Below are 18,640 nucleotides of genomic sequence, written 5' to 3'. Positions count from 1 at the left end.
AGGAAAAAATGCATTACTCAGGTTGAAGAAAATAGTTTTGTGTTCTTTTTAAGGAGAGGCATATAATCTGTTCCAGATTTAATTAGCTATCTTCAGATGAAAGCTGAAGTTTTAATAAAAGTTAGAAGAGATAACACAGTGAAGGACACGGATGAGCTGTCTCAAGGCCATATTCCAGGGGAACGATAAGAGCTGTAAAAAATGGCAGAGGAGAGCAATTGAATGGAGCAATGAAAATCTGATTCTCATAAAAAAGAGAGAGAGAGAGAGATGCTGGTAGGGGCGGTTGTAGATGAGACCTGCTAGCGTCTGCAAGCAATTTGGATGCTTGCCAGGAGTCATTGTTCACCCTCGGCTGTGGCGGCTCTGTCCAGATGTGCCAACTGCACGTTTCGGCTTTTGCCAGCTGACTGCGCCGTTTGATAACCAGCTCTCTGGATGCCCATCACTGGCCGCAGAGATAGAATTAAATGATGATGATCTTCCCACAAGTTGGGAGAGGAAACAATGCATATAAATCTTGATTTCATCTCAGCATGAGAAGTCTTTATCCATCATCACTCATAATGAACAAGTCGTTAGCTGGGATGAATGGTGTTCTGGTTTTTCCAAACACCTCTTTTGTTCATTTTTTGGGTGACTTTTATCCATTGCATGGGGGTCAAACCTCTTCACATTTAAGGGATGATTGAAGAGGCATAGCCTCTCCTTCCCAGGGGAAAGTAGATATTTGGGGGTTCTAAGTGCCAATCTAGTAGCATTTAAACAGCTTCAGATATTTAAAGATATTTAATAAGTATTCATCTTCCTTTAGGATCCCGTTTTTTCCTTGCATTTTGACCCTAAATTTTTTACACAGTAGTGCATTTGGTGACACATTCATTGTATTCAAAGATAGCATTATTCCAGGTTGTCCAAGAGGAGTGGGAACCAGCTTTTTAAACCTTCTTAATAGAAATTCAGCTGTCACAGATTTTTTTAGACCATGAAACCTTTGTGAACTCGCTGAGGTGCAGCTAAACAGTGTCTTTGCCTCTGTCTGCAGCTCTCTGTTTCCAATTGTGTACCTATTTATCTGTGTCCATCTCCAGCAACCACGTTTATCATACACATGGTTATTTATGTTCACCTTTGTGTACACATCCCTGCTATTTCCATCAGAGACTTTGCCATATCCAAAACACAGTGATCTGCATTATTTATTCCTTTTCATGCTACAGAAGTCATTTGAGATTGATGTATTTACATAAATTACTGTCCATTTTCTTAATCCAAAAAGCTCTATAAAATGGGAAGCTCTTTATATTGCTTTATTAAGTCTGGTATCATGAAACAGAGGATCTCCAGTTTAGCAAAGACGTTGATTTAAGGTTAGTTTGGTAAAGCTGGTGTATTTGGTGGTTTCGAACTTTGTATTGTGGAGTAGGCTTGTTTTGGAGGGTAATTAACGAAAAGAAGAAAATTCTCTTGTCATAGGTGGAAACACAGTATTTTTTTAAAAAAGATTTTATTTATTTATTTGACAGAGAGATAGAGAGAGACACAAGTAGGCAGAGCAACAGACAGAGGGAGAAGGGGAAGCAGGCTCTACACTGAGCAGGGAGCCTGATGCAGGGCTCAATCCCAGGACCCTGGGATCATGACCTGAGTCGAAGGCAGACGCTTAACCGACCGAGCCACCCAGGTGCCCCACACAGTATGTTTACTTAAAAAAAAAAAAAAAAAGGCTGTTAGTGCTCACTGTTGGCTATGAAATACTTATACACATTATGACATGTGAACTCAGTCCTGAACTCGAGAACTTGGTGGCAGGAGATGCCAGGCTAGAGACATTCAACCTCCACTTGCTGAGTGTCTGCGGCGACCCCCACAATTTCTGCAAGAAGGGATCTGCCTCATCCCATGTCCAGGACAGCAGTGAGCGCTCAGCCCTCTCTCCAAACTGCTTTTGCTTGATGGAGTCCAGAGCAGCACTTGTCTCTTTGCTGCTCTTACTTAACTGAAGTGAGAGGCGAGATTAAACATGGGTCATGTGGAGGCAAGAGTTCGCACTACTTTTTCATTAGGGGTTAGTTACACTACGAACAAGGTTTCAGAAATCCTTTTCCAGGCTGACAGTGCACTTCTTTTGCTTACCCACAAACCTCTAACTTCTCTTCTCTTTTTTCCAGACTGACCATACAACTTTCCATTTCACAGTAATCATAAATTGAGAACCTAAACTATTTTATTATGAAACCCAGAGTTTAATGACTGTTCTAATGTTTAAGTACTCTGTTGCCCTTCCGTCTGGCACTCCCCGATTTTCATTTGTAAAAAATTGGAAGGTGGCAGATATCTGAGCAAAAGAAGTCTTCTTTGTTTAGGTAGATAGGTTTGTCAGTGGAAACCCGTAGGGGTTTTTTTGTTTTGTTTTGTTTTTTGTTTTTTGTTTAAAACCTGTAGGGTTTTTAAATATTTTTGCTTGGTATGGATAGACTATCATTATAGGCACTTGTAACTGATCTAGAATTTTGACTTGCATTATTTGTAATTATCATCATCATAACTATTTATGAACACTGCAGGGTTTTTTCTATTAATATTCATGTACTGAACCAGAGTAATATTTTCACAGTGTGTTCCAGTCAGTTCTCTGCTAAGGCCCGTTTTTTTTAAAGCCCATTTTTAAATGTCTCTTTTAAAAAAGTTCCTCTGCAGCTTTTCATTTTATTACTGACCCACTTGACATTTGGAAGCTACCTGCACTGGCAGAAAGTCCCCACTGTTTAAGAGAATTGTAAATGGAGAATCTGGTTTTGGAAGAGTTAGCTGGAACCTCTTTACTTATTTTTATAGTTGTGTGGGTGAGTTTTTGACATAATGAAGAGTAGCCAGTCAGGTCCCTTGATTTAGCTGGTAAAATATATGGACCTTGTTATTTAGTGAGTAAAACCCTTAGCCATCAAGTTCTCCTTTGGTCAAGTTCACCCTTACAGTCAGTGACCTTCTGAGCCTCTTAGTATTTTCTTGTTGTTTAAAAATGCTATCACCCACCAACCTTTACCAGCCTCCTAAAGCGTGGTGTTGGGTACGGCAGGAATGCTTAAGAAATGGAGGCAGATACAATTTCAGTTTTACATTGACACAGAAATGTAGTTAACTCTTGGTCTACAAAAGAGAGAGGGCTTTGACGTGGGATGTTCCAAGCAGAATAGTTCTCTGCGTGGCTCTGTTTCAGGATTTGTTGTCATTTTGAAGTGAACGTGTTTTTCTTTATCATCTGCTGAGAGATTGAACCAGAAGCATGTTAACTTTTTCTCTTACCTTTGTTCATTCTTGCCTTTCACTGTGAAAGACAAATTTTTATTAATCTGAAAATCCTTTTGAAGTGTTCTTGTAGTATTATTAATAAAACTTATGACGTTCATTTTTGTTTTTCCCTTATAAAATTTCACCTAGATTTTGAAAAATAAATGTTAGCTTTGTTTAGAGTCACAGACCACCTTATTGTTTGCTAATGTGCTGTGTTTTCACAAGGCACCTAGAATGTCATTAGTGACATGGTCTAGACTAGGACTCCTCTACGTTATTCCCTAAAATACTGCTAGGCTCAGAGAAAGTGAGCGAACAGCAATCGCAGGGTGCAGGGTTCTGATCAGAAAGAGGGCTAATGATGACATCATTGGACTCTCAAGTTTTATATTAAAGATTCATGTAAAATGTAAATTTTGATCCATACTGTATTTGTACTTTCATTCATCCTGTGTTCTCATGGGTCAGACCTTTGCTGGGTACAGGGAGACAATGGAAGGCAGATTTACAAGGCCCTTGCTGAGGAGGAACTTACATTTTAGAGGGAAGGTAAATATGAAGGGCTGAGAGAGAATAATAAGATGCAACATATAGGATGGCAAGGGAACTCCTCCCTGAGAAATTGACATTTAAATTGTGACTTTCACATTTAAGCTGTGAAGAGTTGGGGAGGGCCAGTGTCATTCAAAGCAGTGACTATTAAAGGCTTACTATGCTTTAATATAAAAAGAACATTTCAGATTTCTTTATAGTTAATTTACTTCACTCTCTCCCCCTCCCACCCTACCTACCCAAAAAAGTAGTGAAATTGACCCTTGAATTGTTTCCTGGGCAAAGTCCCCATCCATGTCTTACCCATTGGCAGATCCTCTCAGTTTTACCTCCAGAATATATCCTGAATTTATTCGGTCTTTTCCATCTCCACTGGATGAGTCCAGATTGCTATAACTTTACCCTGACTGTTGAAATAGCAGTTTTTCTGGTTTTCCTGCTGCTGCTCTTGTCCTCCTCCTGTCTTTTGTCTACACCGCAGCGAGAGGGTTCTTCTAAAGTATAAATCAGATCATATCTGCTCTACATCCTTCAGAGACTTTCAGAATAAAACCCAAACTTCTAACTACTGTAAAACACTGAGGCCCAAAGAGGGGAAGGGACATACAGAGAATACGAACACAAAGAAAGAAAGGAATTGGGAAGAAGTGCAGAATTGATCATTGCAATATGAGAAATATAGACAGACCAGGCGGAGAATCTGGGAAGCCAGGGTAGGATTTGGAGCCTGTAACTTAATGTGGACCTGCTCAGTTTAATAGACAGACAACAGCAGGGCCAGTCTCTGACACCCTTTCTGCAGCACCTCGCTTGGTAGGCCTTACTGTCATGCCAGGTAGACCTAGAAAGTAGCATACTAATTATTAATTAATTATCAGTGATGTTTTAAGGGGATTTGTATGTCAGGAGAGGAGTTGGTCTTTCCCCGATATATAATTCCTTCCAATGGGGGAAGAACTGATTTATTGAGTGCCTTTGTGTACTTATATATACTATCTCATTTAATCTGCAAATACCCCGAAAAAGTAGATTTTGTTACGCCTGTCTTACAGACGAGACTTTAGAAATGCTTGGGGCAGGGGGTGCACGTTAAAATTAAGGAACTGTTGAGAACTATGTATGTAATCATATGCTTACCTCTCTGAGCCTTCCTTAGCTCTAAAAGGACTTAAAGTTACCCAAATTCCCACAGTAAGTAAATAGCAGAATCTAAACTGAGCCCAGGCTTTTCTGACCTCAAAGCCCATACACTTTTTATTGTACCATGTTGCTTATTAGAACCCTAATGGGAGAACAAATTTAAAATTCTGTAAACAGAAATGTTCATTGATTCTAAGATCTAAATGCACTAGGGAAGTGCAGCATTTAAAGGAACCCTGTGGTGAATCTGGATATAAAGCCAGGAATTCTTTTTGTAATTGCACAGTTTGTCTGTATTGGTGTCAGTTTTAATGTTTTATGTCTGGCTTTCTTAAAGCAACATACACCTGTCCTGAGCTGCCCTGTGGAAAAGAAAAACCCGTATGTTTTAGAGAGAGTCAGGTCTCTAACACTCTTCTAACCTGAAATGTTCTCCAAAGGCTGAAGTAAGCTAAAGAATCTTCTTGCTGTAGAGTTGAAGAGTCTTCCTCCATGTGTAATTGTAGAGATGGAAAATCTAGTAAGCGTTCTTCTATGAAAGTAATTTGCGAGCCGGAGACACAGACATGTGGTTTCCTTATGCTGTAGCAGGTAATCCTTTAAAAGAAAAAAAGAAGATGAAGAAGAAAATGTAAATAGGACTGTTTAAATGTTCTTAGTTGGGGCGCCTGGGTGGCTCAGTGGGTTAAAGCCTCTGCCTTCGGCTTGGGTCATGATCCCAGGGTCCTGGGATCGAGCCCCGCATGGGGCTCTCTGCTCAGCGGGGAGCCTGCTTCCTCCTCTCTCTCTACCTGCCTCTCTGCCTACTTGAGATCTCTGTCAAATAAATAAATAAAATCTTTAAAAAAAATAAATTAAATAAATGTGCTTAGTCAAAAAGGCAGTAATTTCTATGGGAAACTGCTCCTCCTCATGAAATAATAAATAATCATGCCAATGCCACTCATGCACAGAGGCCAGATGAGACATGAAGACCTGGTACTTGGTATCCAGTGACCCAGTGGGAAAACGATAGAGAAAATTAGGGCAGCTAAAGTGTTTAAATGTCTAACTCAGAAATGCCCCGGGCAGGAAGCTCCAAGTTAAATATTCCTCCTTCCCTTTTCTCTCTGCCTCTTTATCTTGTTGTCTCTCCCCACCTGAGCTTCCCCCTGTCTGGAGTGCTCTGAGGCTCCTGATGGATCTTCTTGAGAATAGAGCAGAGCATGTTAAAGATGGCATTGCAGTCAACTATTTTATCTAGGAAGCCTGGAAATTTAGAGAATTTATGTCAGGCAAAAATCTTTGGGAACCACTTTAGAGACCCAATTATTTTAGAAGGGTGTTATGAGCTCTCACAACCGCCACATCAGAAAAACCTGAAATATATCATTCGCCAAAACTACATTTGACCAGCGTTTACTCTTCCTGCTAGTCGCTAATCTTTCAGAAGTTCCTTTTCCATCACAAAATCTATTCATTCACTCCATCTGGGGCAGTCACAAACGTGGATTAGATTAAAGCAAAAGCCGAATGAAAGAAAGAGAAAAGACCTATTCTCCTGACAGGCTGTGTGGTGCCTCAGGAGGCACATATATTTTGAAGTCAGAGGAAGGACCTCTCTGGACCACTAGGGACTAATTCTAGAGCATCACTAATTTAATAATAGCTTTTCAGGAAAAAAAAAATAAAGAAATACTGCATTCAGTGTACATATTGATTGTAAGCTGTAGCCTAATTTTAGAGATGTTATAAAGTAGGAAAAAATGCATCTTAGAATGAAGAACTATCGTAACAGAACGCATAATCCCATACTTCCTTCTCTGAGCCATGCTTTCCTCAGCTGTGACACAGGAGAGGTTGAGGGAGGGGTCACCTGGGGCACTGTGGGAAGGGGCAGGAGTGCTCTACAGCTCCACAGTGTGGCTCTGACAGACCCCGTTGACCTCGGTGGTTACCGTGCTTCGCTTCCTGCTCTGGGCCAGCCCTATGCTCAAATCAGGTGGAAACCCAGTGAGAAAACAGATTGAGAAAAGGGGGCAGTAAAATATGGCAAATTCACAAGGAGAAATACGTAACCTACTAAAGCAGCATAGATTAGGGAGTACTTAAAACTACTGGGTGAGACAGGGCCTGAGGAAAGATGCTCTGGAGTAAGGGATTTGTTAGTTTTTTGAAGATTAAATAGAATTTTGCCAGATGGGTAAGTGAGAGGAAGGACATTCCAGGCAGAGACGTTTTGAGATGTAGTAACGGAACATGGATATCCCAAATGAGTGGCACAAGAACAGGACAGAGGGTCAGCTGCAGAAGTCAGGCAGGGGCCAGATGCGATCAGGCCAGGCCCCATAAGGGACTCAAAACTAGGAGAGCTGTATTTGCTTACTGGGGGCTTATTTTGCAGCAGACACTGTGTAGGCACTGGGGATTTTGTTGAAGCCAAGAAATGGTCCTTACCCTCCTAGAGCTTACTGTTTAGTTCTTCCGGGAGAGAAACAAACAGGCAATTATAATACCATGCATGTGATCAGCAGAAATAAGTGTAGGGCCTGGGTACGCACACTGTGGGAGGGGAGCCCTAGTCCACTCTTCGGGAGTCAGAGAGAACCTCCAGGCGAGACCTGAAGGTGGTAGAAACTGACCAGATGAAGAGGGCTGGGAAAGAGCATTTAGGCTGAAGGAGTGAGTTGAGAGAGCTTGATGCCTTCTGGAAACCACATGTAACTCAGTATAATAAGCAGTAGAGTAGGAGTTAGGAGGGTGGGGGCATTATGAGGCTGAAGTGGTCATTTGGGACCAGGTCATGTTTGTAAACCGTGTTGAATTTGAACTTTATTCTGGTGGCAGGGGGGAACCATTGAAAGGAGAGCAATATAGTCAGAATTTCTTTTAGAAAACACACTGTCTGCATGATAAAAATCGATTAGAGGACATAAAACAGGAGGCAGAGACACCGGTGAGGAGGCTCCTGAGGACTCTATCCAACAGATGATGAGGCCTGAATTAAGGCGTGGAGAGAAGAGGATGGTACTCAGTACAGGAAGCAGAGGGACAGACACCATAGTAGAATCTGATTTCTTTTATTAGAGCTGAATGCAGTTTGAGGAGAAATACCTTGAAATACCTTGAAGCTGCCACCCATTCTGGTGTTAATATTAAAACCAGGGTGTGGTAGAAGATAGGCTTTTAAAGATTTCTTTTTAATAAAATAAATGCTTGTTGAAAAAAAATCAAACATTTAGAAAATGCATGAAGTAAAAAGTAAGTGTGTTAAGGTTTCTTCTGACTTTATTTGGTGTGAACACTTGGTTTTTTATCCAGTTCATACACAGACAGACATACAGGCTCTAAGTTTCATGTGGGCAGTCCCCTGTTTTTTGTTTCTGGTTTCTTTAAATCACCATATACCCAACATCTAGCAGAGTGTCAAACAGAAGACACTCCATAAATGTTTGTTAAATGAACTTGTAAAAACTGTATCCACGTAATGATTTTTAAGGATACCACACAGTGTATATGATTTTGCATTTGTATTTCACTCAGTATTATGTCGTAAGCTTTCAACTATGTTAGAGCAAATGTTGCAGTTTTATCTTTCTAGCTACATTTATTTAACTTAGCTCTCTGTTGTTGGGCATTTAGATTATTTCCAAATTTCCAGTTTTGCACAAACAGAGTGAACAATCTGGTATGAATATTCATTGCACATTTGTACTAGATGTTAAATATGGGATTGCTTGTCAGAAGTTTGCTTACTTAAAATGTTGAGAAAAACAAATTGCCCTTTAAAAAGTTTATACCGATTCTTTGACACTCCAAGAATATATGAGAGCCTCTTTTCCCACCCCCTTACTAACACCGATGTTATCAATCTTTAATTTTTGCCAAACTGATGCCTAGCAGTTAGTATTGCATTTTAATTTGCATTTCTGGGGCTTTTGTGTAAAGTTAAGCATTTTAAAAAGTGTTTTTATTTGCCATTCATCTTTCTGAAAGATAGTTTTTAAGTCAGTTGTTTTAGTGGGAAGAGAAATTGAGAAGCCTAATTTCACAAAACTGTTTTTAAGAAGGACCCTGTAGTTTAGCATACAGTTCACCCTACCACCCCCTTTCCTGCCCCAGTAGGTGTGTGTGTACAGACACACACACACACACACACCTCTCTGATACAGAGGAGAGGCACACATCCAACCCAGGCCATTTTACTTGTTTGCCTTTCATTCACCAGCAGAGCTTCACTTTATGTGCTTGGAGAGAGGTAGCTGATAATTCACTAGACTTCAGTTCACCTCATTTAGGACCTTATGTTGTTACTTGCCTGCTTTGTCACAAAACTATTTGAAACAACAGACTTCCTGTTAAATAGTTTATTTTAGTCTGGTACGCGTATATAGTACTTAGAAAATGCATCATAATCTGGAAATCAGAAATGTAGACCAAGAAGTTGTCACCCCTTAACAGGTTTATTTTGGGGAGGCACATCTAAGGACACGTCTGGCAGCATTATAAACAGCACTGGCACCAAGGGCAACTGTGGGGGGTTAATGGGGACCCTGCATCATTCCTTGCCATGTGCCTGGTGAGTTAACTCCTAGAAGTTTCTGGGAATGGTAGCAAGTGGGGAAAAGACTGCAACCAACAATCAGTGTCACAAAGTGGGGATGACTAATTTGCTGAGGACACCGGTGAGACAGATGTTTAATTAGCTGAAGTCAGAGTGGATAAATTGGGAGAGGACTGCCTATGCAGAGAGATGCCCTGTTCCCTCATCTCTCATTTAACTGGTTGGGTTTGGGTTTTTGTCCTTACCATTTTCTTTTTGAAGGCAACGTCCTCAGGCTCAGGGGAACTGTGAGGGGGAATAGGAGAAAAAGTACCCTTTGGTACATCTACTGAACGCTTACTGTATTTTTGTATTTACAAAGACCTTGTGAAATAGACTATCTATTTTTTATGATTGAGAAAACCAAGGCCATTTATGTGTGTATTGTGTATATGTGCACACATTCTTGTGTGGATTGCTAATGAGTGACATAGATGAGATTTGAACCTGTACCCCTTGATTCTTAAGCCCAGTGTTTTTTCTCTGTACTGCAGCTTTCCCATTTAAATTATAAAGCAAGTGAGAGAACTTTCTGGAATAAAAGTAATCTTTACATTGACAGGAGCTGGTATCACACAAATGTATACATTTGTTGGAACTGTCAAACGATACTCATAAGATTTGTGCATTTCACTGTATGAAAATTTTACCTAAAAGTAAAAAGAGAATCTCAAACAAATACTGGATAAAAGTTAACGTTATACACACTGAATGTACTATTGTCTGCTCACTGCTTTGAAATGCATTTTTTTTAAAAGATGCATTGGTGGATGGATATATGATAAAGCAAACACAGTAAAATTGCCAATTGTAGTATCTAAGTGGTAGGTATATGGGTTTTCAATGTACAGTTCTTTCAACTCCACTGTTTTAAAAATGTTTATAATAAACTAGGAAAGAACTTATAAAAATAAAATATATTTTTTTAGGTTCTGCTTATTAATGTAAATTTCTGAACTTACGAATAATTATCTTTGTGGCATGGAAAACACTAATCTTTACTTCCTATAGGGTATTTTATCTTTCCTTACTTCATATGTTAAGTGACATCTTTGCGATCATAGTTTCTTCCATGGACCTGTGGTTTTAAGTAGCATGTAGAGTTATGAAAATATAATAGTTGTTACCACTTAATTGAATATTAAAAATTTGCCAGGCAATCTGCCAAACACTTTTTATAGTGATTTCTTTTAATCCTTAAATCGAGGGAATTGGTTGTTATTTTTGTTTTATAAAAAAGAACACTAAAGCTCAGAGAGTCTGCAGGACTTGTCCAAGGTCAGACAGCTAGTAAGTTGGGGAACTGGGATTTAAACCTAGATATATGATGCCAAAGTTCATACTCCTCCTACCGGCTAAGGTCCCCAGGTCCACATGTCAGTGGAGGCAGGTATGCTTTTCTCCCTCGAGAGACCAAGTGCACCTGCTTCATTTGGACGTGACAGCATGATTCAGTGGAAAGAGTACGGGCTTTGGACCCAAAGCAGCCCAAATCTCCACCCTGGCTTGCCTTTCCACACAAGCTATAAGGTTAGACAAGTCATCAGACCTTTTTCACTTTGGTTATCTTTTCTGTCAACAAGGGTAATAATGCCTACCTGGCAGGGCTGTTGTTTTGAATGGATGCATATAAAACAATTCATCGTAGTTCAGTGGATGTCAGCTGCCTTTATCCCTGTTGCTGCGATGGCACCAAGCACACCATAAAATCTGGCTTTTGAGGTTTTGGTTTACTTCCTTTTCTACCCATATGACTTGGCCTTTGCCTGTGTCTTTTGTTTGCAACGAATGAAGTCTGTAGAAAGCTTATACCCTGTGATAGAACCAGCCTTCGAATTGTGTTTGGATATGGGTCTGCTGGAAGCACCCTTTATTTTGAACAAGGAGAAAACTAGATCCGGAGAGCCAACTCTGATGATTTTTGACTACCAAGAAAACCCATGTCAGGTATGTAGGGGTGGTTAAATGGTCACAGGCACATTCATCATGTAGCAGATATCAGCAAATTTCATTTACTCTACGGAAGATTCTAGAGAGAAAGCAAACAAATTACAGTTATCAGTAACAAACATGTTTACAGGCGATTATAAAAGGCCTTTGTATTAACAGCCAAGTAGCTCGCAAAGCCTGTTGCTGCTTCTTAGAAAACATTTAAAAGAGGAAATATAATGAAACATCTGTGTGATTTTTGAGGAATGATTACAGAAGTTACAGGGAGGGTTGGAGTGCTGTGTCTGCCCCTTACACTCTCCATGAAGAGTCTTTGTCTCCCCCAGAGGAAGCAGAAGGCCTGTTTCTTCAGGCAGGCCATCCATGTATTTATCCTGTTAGTAGCTGTAAGGAAAACTCTTCCTCTGCCAAGGCTGGTTTTGGCCATTTTCGTGAAAAATTATCACTTTATATGAGCTACAGTCTCATAGAAGACCTCTTTTAGACCAGCCCAGAGACCTGAGACACCCTACTTCTATCTCACTGTTTTCAGAGGCATGACACTAGAGCCAGTCTTCCTCCCCTACACAGTTTAAAAGGCAGTTTTAACAATCACAGTGACAACTTTCCATAAGGAGTTTTTCCTTTTTGAGTAAGCTACAAATACCAGTACTTTCTATAATGCCTTTAAATGCATTAAGAAAAGAAGAAGAAGAAAAATAGCTAATCAGTCAGGATATTTCTTCTGTCTTACAGTGGCAATAGTACCCAGAGACAAAGATTACTTAAAATCAGGAAAAGGTATTGGAGTAGCACTGGGAGGCAGGTCTGGGGAAAGGAAGTATCAGCCCCTACTTCTCATTACCTAGCTACTGATCACAGTCAGCAAGGTGGATAGATTTTACTGTGCCATCAAACCAATTTTTCAAACAGAAAGTCAGAGAGATGTGATTAAAGCCCAAGTGCTACAGAAGATACAGGGTGGTCTGTTGGAGCTCCTCAATCTTCCCCAAACTGTCATCACTGGATCATAGAAATATTGAATCATAACAAAACCCCAGCTTCCCCCTTTTTTTTTTGCACACTACATTTAATAGAACAATGTGAATTAAGATAAAAGTAAGACAAAGTATGATTTAAGTCTAAAAAAATCTTCAAGTACAGTGTATCCAAATCCAGACTCATCACTCAGTAAATATTTATGGGGTCTCTGCTAGTATAAGGATGGCAGGGCCTGCTCTCAGCTCTCATTTTAGTGGGGTAGATAGTCAATAAAAACAGACCACCCAGCAAGTACTTTTTTTTTTTAAAGATTTTATTTATTTATTTATTTGACAGACAGAGATCACAAGTAGGCAGAGAAGCAGGCAGAGAGAGAGGAGGAAGCAGGCTCCCTGCTGAGCAGAGAGCCCGATGTAGGGCTCGATCCCAGGACCCTGGGATCATGACCCAAGCCGAAGGCAGAGGCTTTAACACACTGAGCCACCCAGGCACCCCCCAGCAAGTACTTTTGATACGGATACTCCCTTCTGGCTTTTAGCCTGTCCATTTTCCAACTAAAAGGACTTCTTTGAGTCTCTAGTTTTGTGAGCGCTCCTCCCCAAAGGAGTCCCTCTTGCCTCCACAATCGGGCATTACCTCAGTCTTTCCACTTTAGCAAATTTCCACGCATCTGCTGCTACTCGATTACCAACATCACTCCCTGATGCAGGGAGACGTGGACAGGACAGTGATGGCTGCGTGAATTCGTGAGCAGTGAGTGACTCATCACACCCAGAGCAACAGCGTCAGTTAAGAGGTACAGGCCGTATCTCAGCCTTGGAAACTGCTAGAGGAAACATTGTGCCTTAGCCGCTCAGCCTTGCATCAGAGGCGCCATGGGCCCGCCCTGGTGAGTTCCTAATACATTGATCTTGCCGGATGTTGATATGTACCTTACCAAGAAAAAGGATGAGGACCCTCCTTTTCCTTTGGGATGGGGGGAATTGAGCTTTCATTTGAGTACAATGAAAGTCCTTTGGGGAGAACAGGTTCCTTTTTGTTTGCCAGTACTCTAGCTGGCCTGGAATTGGTGACTAACATATTTTGTGAAATGAGCGAAAGAGAAGCAGTGAAAGCCAATCTGCAGTCCACAGCTGCTTTGCTCCCTGCCAGCCCAGGCCCAAGGCCACGCACTTCCTGTTCGGGAATAGAGTCACTGCACTTTGATTATTGGAGATCAAACTTCCTCTGAGAATTAAATCATCGAGTGAAAATGTAAATGTCTTAAAAATGAAACACGGTGCACATCAGTTGAAATTAGTGTTGCCTCCCAGGTTCCCAAGACATGAATCTCTAATGAGTCCTTGGGGAGCCAGTGGGATATAGCAAAAACAGACATTTTACGCAATGATAATCAAGTAAGGGTGCCCAAGAAGAAGCTACTGCAAAAACTCTATTCCAGAAAAAGAAAATTAAAGCAAACTCCTTTCCAAAGCACGGGTGTGTTTTGTGTGAAAGGTAGAGCTCACACAGATTCCTCATCTCCCACAGCAGAAGTTAAAATGTATTATCTGATATTTATAATCATTTTTAAAATAGCTGAGTAAGAATGCTAATAAAAAATAGGAAGGTGAGTACCAGAAGAAATAGCCAAAAATTTTTGAAGTGATTGCCTGTAAGAAGGGATTCAGGGATATGCAGGGAATTAACTTTTTCACTATAGGACTTGCGGTATTATTTACTTCTATATACAGCAGCTGCCCACAGGTCCTATCCCTGTGCTTTAATAAAAACACCCTTTTTGGGGTGCCTGGGTGGCTCAGTGGGTTTAAGCCTCTGCCTTTGGCTCAGGTCATGATCTCAGGGTCCTGGGATCGAGCCCCACATCGGGCTCTCTGCTCAGCAGGGAGCCTGCTTCCCTCTCTCTCTCTGCCTGCCTCTCGGCCTACTCGTGATCTCTCTCTCTCTGTCAAATAAATAAATAAATCTTTAAAACACACACACCTTTTTTGCACTGGAAAAAAAATTAAATAAAATAATAAAAAATAAAACTGTATATACAGTTGACCCTTGAACAACACGGGTTTGAACTGCATGGGTCCACTTGTGTGCATATTTTTTACAGTACTATAAATGTATTTTCCCTATGTTCTTAACATCTTCTTTAGCTTTGTTGTAAGAATATGGTATATAAAACATAACATACACATATGTGTGATACAGACACCATATAAAATATGTTCTAATCAACTGTTTGTGTTATTGGTAAACTTTCCAGTCAGCAGTAGGCTCTTAGTAGTTAAGTTTGGATTTTTGGCTATGTGGGGGATCAGTGCCCCAACCCTTGTGTTGTTTAAGAGTCAACTACACAGTGTAAGAGGTGCATAAACGATGAAAATATTCAATAAAATTAAGATGTTAAAAAAAGGAGTCAACTATACATTTTCCTTTGTGAAGTAAAAATAGTTTTTAAATTTTGTAAAAAAGAAGATTGCTTACTTTCAAATTCTAGAGCTTAGAAAGATTTCATTCTTTCCCTTTCTCACATGGACTTTATTTGGTAACTTCCTTTCTCCTAAAAGCCACAATCCATTTTATTGTGTGGATGTCAGTTTTCTGTGAGAGTGCTGTTATTAAATAGTTGCTTCCCATTGCAAACATCTCCAAACCTTTTAAGACCAACGTGTTAGATGAGTATAACCATTATAGTGTGATTTTTGCCAACATCTTGTCTCTGTGACCTGTTTTCTCCGCAGGTTAAAGCACAAGCTATTAGCTGAGTACTCTTGTCCCATCCTAAGAATGACTAATATCTCAAATATAAATGAAAACAGCTGCTTTTCCATAACATTAGAGTTCCAAACAGCTGTCACATGTACATTTTGACATTCTGGTTTTTTGTTTTTGTTTTGTTTTGTTCTCCAAATTGGGACAAAAATTAGTTTACTGAATCACTAATCTGGTTAAGTATATCATCTAACTTCTGTGGAAAGGTGGAGAGGAGGTCAAGGAAAAGCCTATTGAGCTAGAATGTAGCTATCCGCAAAGATTCAAACTTACTTAAAATGAAAACCCTGCGATGAGACCCCTCTGTGCTGAGAACAGAAGGTCTGTGGGGGCTGGCGGTGGCTGCCGCACCACTGCCGCCCTCGCCAGAGAGCCTGCTTCTCAGCTGACAGCCATTGTTCTCTCTCTAGCTACAGAGACCGTGCAGTGCCACCCCCTTGTGTCCTCAACGCCTGAATCCGTGCTGTCTCATCTTCCGCAGCCCTTGGAGGGTTTATTTCAGGGATTACTGGTGTGGATCAGAAGGCTGTGCTCCCTCTATTGGCTCAAAGCTGGCCCCACCACTCCTAGCTAGGTAACCTTGGTCAGGTCATTCTCCCTCTCCGAGTTCCTTGCTTTATTTTGCTCCTTAGTAAAATAAAGTCACAGCTAGATCACAGGCTGCTGCTTGGTAGTCTTAATTATGGGAGCTTAATACCTTAGATGTTCTAGAAACATCTCCCTGGTTCTACTCTTGGCTTCTGTTATTCTTTCTAGCTCTTTAGTAGGTTTCTTAGCCTGTTTGAACTTGATTTTCCTTATCTATAAATGAGAACGCTGTCATCTTCATAGGATTGTAGTGAGAATTAAATAGAAATCCGTGTGAAACACTGAACACTTAGCTGTTATTACTTTATTCCTCAATAAATGTTAGTCCTGTCCCCTCTCTTCAATTTCATTGTTACGAAACCCAGCCATGTCACGATTCTGTGATATAACGCTTTGTTTTTTAGGAGTGTGACTGCTTTGACTCAACAGAGACCCTAGCTACTAAGGAACCCAGCTCAAATGTAGCCCACGTTAGGTATGGCCCAGAATGTGTGCATCTGTCTGCCCAGCTGCTCATTTGAGCTTTTCCAGGGGTCTGAGGCCCCTTGTCAGAGCAGCAAAGTCTCAGTGAGAACATAGGTGTGCCCATGTAAGAATGACCTAGCATTCCTCTGGAGGCTCTGCATCTGGAGCTGGATAGGCAGAAGGGTTAAAAGCTGGAGAAACTTTTGTCATAAATTTTCTCTTCAGCAGGACTTCCCGGGGAACATCTGACATTAGGAGAGAGGAAATGCTGATTGGCCTCGGAGTCAGCTGAAGGAGACAGGAGCTGCAGTGGAAGCTGCTGGATTTACTGTTATTAGCAAGGCAAATGGAAAGCCAGCAGGGCAGCCCAGCTCCCAGATAATAGATGTAACAAGAAGGAAAACTCCCAGGAAGGAAAATGGCTGGCAGCCACGGCTCCTCTACCTCCTCTGCGGCCATCTTTTTTCCATTGCTTTTACCTTTTTGTTTTGTGTGTTTAGCACAAGGAGAAGCATATTTTAACATGTTGGGTTGTCAGTCACAATTGGTTGAAAATAGGATCTATAACTCAGCTCTTGCCGATTTGATAGATTCATAGTTGAACATGGTGAAATGTGTAAAATTGTATTAATATGGTATGAAATAGCTGCTATTTACTGAGCACTTAACACGCACCAGACTAAGTGCTTTACATTGTTACTATCTCATTTAATCCACGTAACAACCTCATGCTCTAGAAATTATCATCATCCCCAGTTTAGAGATAAAGAAACAATGCTTAGAGCACTTAGGTAATTTCCCAAGGTCTTAAAGCTCAGTGGAGCTGGGATTTGAACCATGCCATTACGGTCCTACCGGTCCAGGGGAAAGTATTGAAGCAGGAGCCCAAATGGCTATTATGGGGCCAGACAGGGTACTAGCAGTCAGAAAAGTGCTTACTGATGCCTGTGTTCCCGCCTTGAAACACAGCCCTAGCTGGTACAGTGGTGGTTGGAAAGTGGACGGGTAGGCAGAAAAGAGCTGAGTTGGCAAGTGGAAATGATCTCTGAAGGGTCTGATTCCCCCAAAACCGGGAAAAAGGCAGATGGGCAGTTGATGCCTAAGGACACAACTGAGGGGAAATTGCAGATCCAGACAGCAGGGACCAGGGAAGCAGATGATGGTCAGCATCCAGGGACGGAAATACAGAGAGCTGTGTTCCACGAGGGGTCAGGGCACAAGGGCAACAGGTGAGCAAAACCCATGTTGTCAAAATTACCTCTAGAGAAAAAATCCCTTTAAAAATTCCTGTCAGGGGCACTTGAGTGGCTCAGTTAGTTAAGCGTCTGCCTTCGGTTTAGGTGGTGATCCCAGGGTCCTGGAATTGAGTCCTACAGCAGGCTCCCTGCTCAGCGGGGACTCTGCTTCTCCCTCTCCCTGTGCCCCTCCCGCTGCTCATGCTCGCTTGCTTTCTCTCTCTCTGTCTCTCTCAAATAAATAAATAAAATCTTTTTTTAAAAAAATGCCTGTCAGAGGCCAGCATACTATAGTTTTTCTCATTAAGTCCAAATAGCTAGCCTCTTTTTCTAGGATGAGAACCAATGAAACTAAAAACATCTATCTTTAAATGCTAAAATCAAACTACTTGTCACAGAAAGACGTTCACACTATAAGAGGAGCTACAAAACAGACACTGCCATCCACCCAATTAATTCAGTAAGTAATTCATCAGACATTTGCAAACTCTGTAACTGCAAAGATGAGTAAGGCTCCCCCCTCACAATTCACTCTTGGGGTTCACTGAATCACTGAGAGTCATGGCAAGGGAGATTCTACAAACTATTTAAATTGTTCTTTTGTTCATTCTTCACTCTCTCTTTTTCCTCATTTTTACCAAACAATTGTAGTTGAATTCAGGTAAACTACATGTGTAACTTATACACAGAGAGATCCAGGCAGGTAGGTGGCATCAAGGGCAGGCCCAGTTTTCTGAGAGGCACACTGAGAACCCAGCAGGGTACTAAGCCCAGGGCAGGGTTCTGTGCAGGGCTGACCTGGGGGCAAGGGCACTTAATCTGAATGAGACATGAAGGTCAAGGCCAGATTAAAGAAAGGAAGTCTTGTTTGGGGATGGCTTTAAATTGCAGAAATCTTGCCTTGAAGCAGAACCTGCAGGTGAGAGGAACATTAAGTGGTAGGACTTTCCTTATTATGGGGAAAGGAAGTGGGCTGTTCTGGGAATCTGGTAGGTCCTGATGTTGTCATGGGGGTCAGACAGAGAAACGCATATGCGAAGGGTCCTAGAGGCCAGATAAGACTTAGAGAATAACCATGATATGGTTA

The 18,640-nt window shown here is 41.1% G+C and overlaps 1 protein-coding gene across 5 annotated transcripts in view; it reads left to right on the top strand.

The window, feature by feature from the left end:
• MAPKAP1 (MAPK associated protein 1) overlaps positions 1-18,640 on the top strand; it is a 243,106-nt gene that overhangs the window by 146,236 nt on the left and 78,230 nt on the right. The gene's annotated exons all lie outside the window — the stretch shown is intronic.

The sequence above is a fragment of the Martes martes genome (genome assembly GCF_963455335.1).
Source record: "Martes martes genome assembly, chromosome: 12".
Classification (NCBI taxonomy): Eukaryota; Metazoa; Chordata; class Mammalia; order Carnivora; family Mustelidae; genus Martes; species Martes martes.
This window is presented reverse-complemented; position numbering and strand designations above follow the sequence as displayed.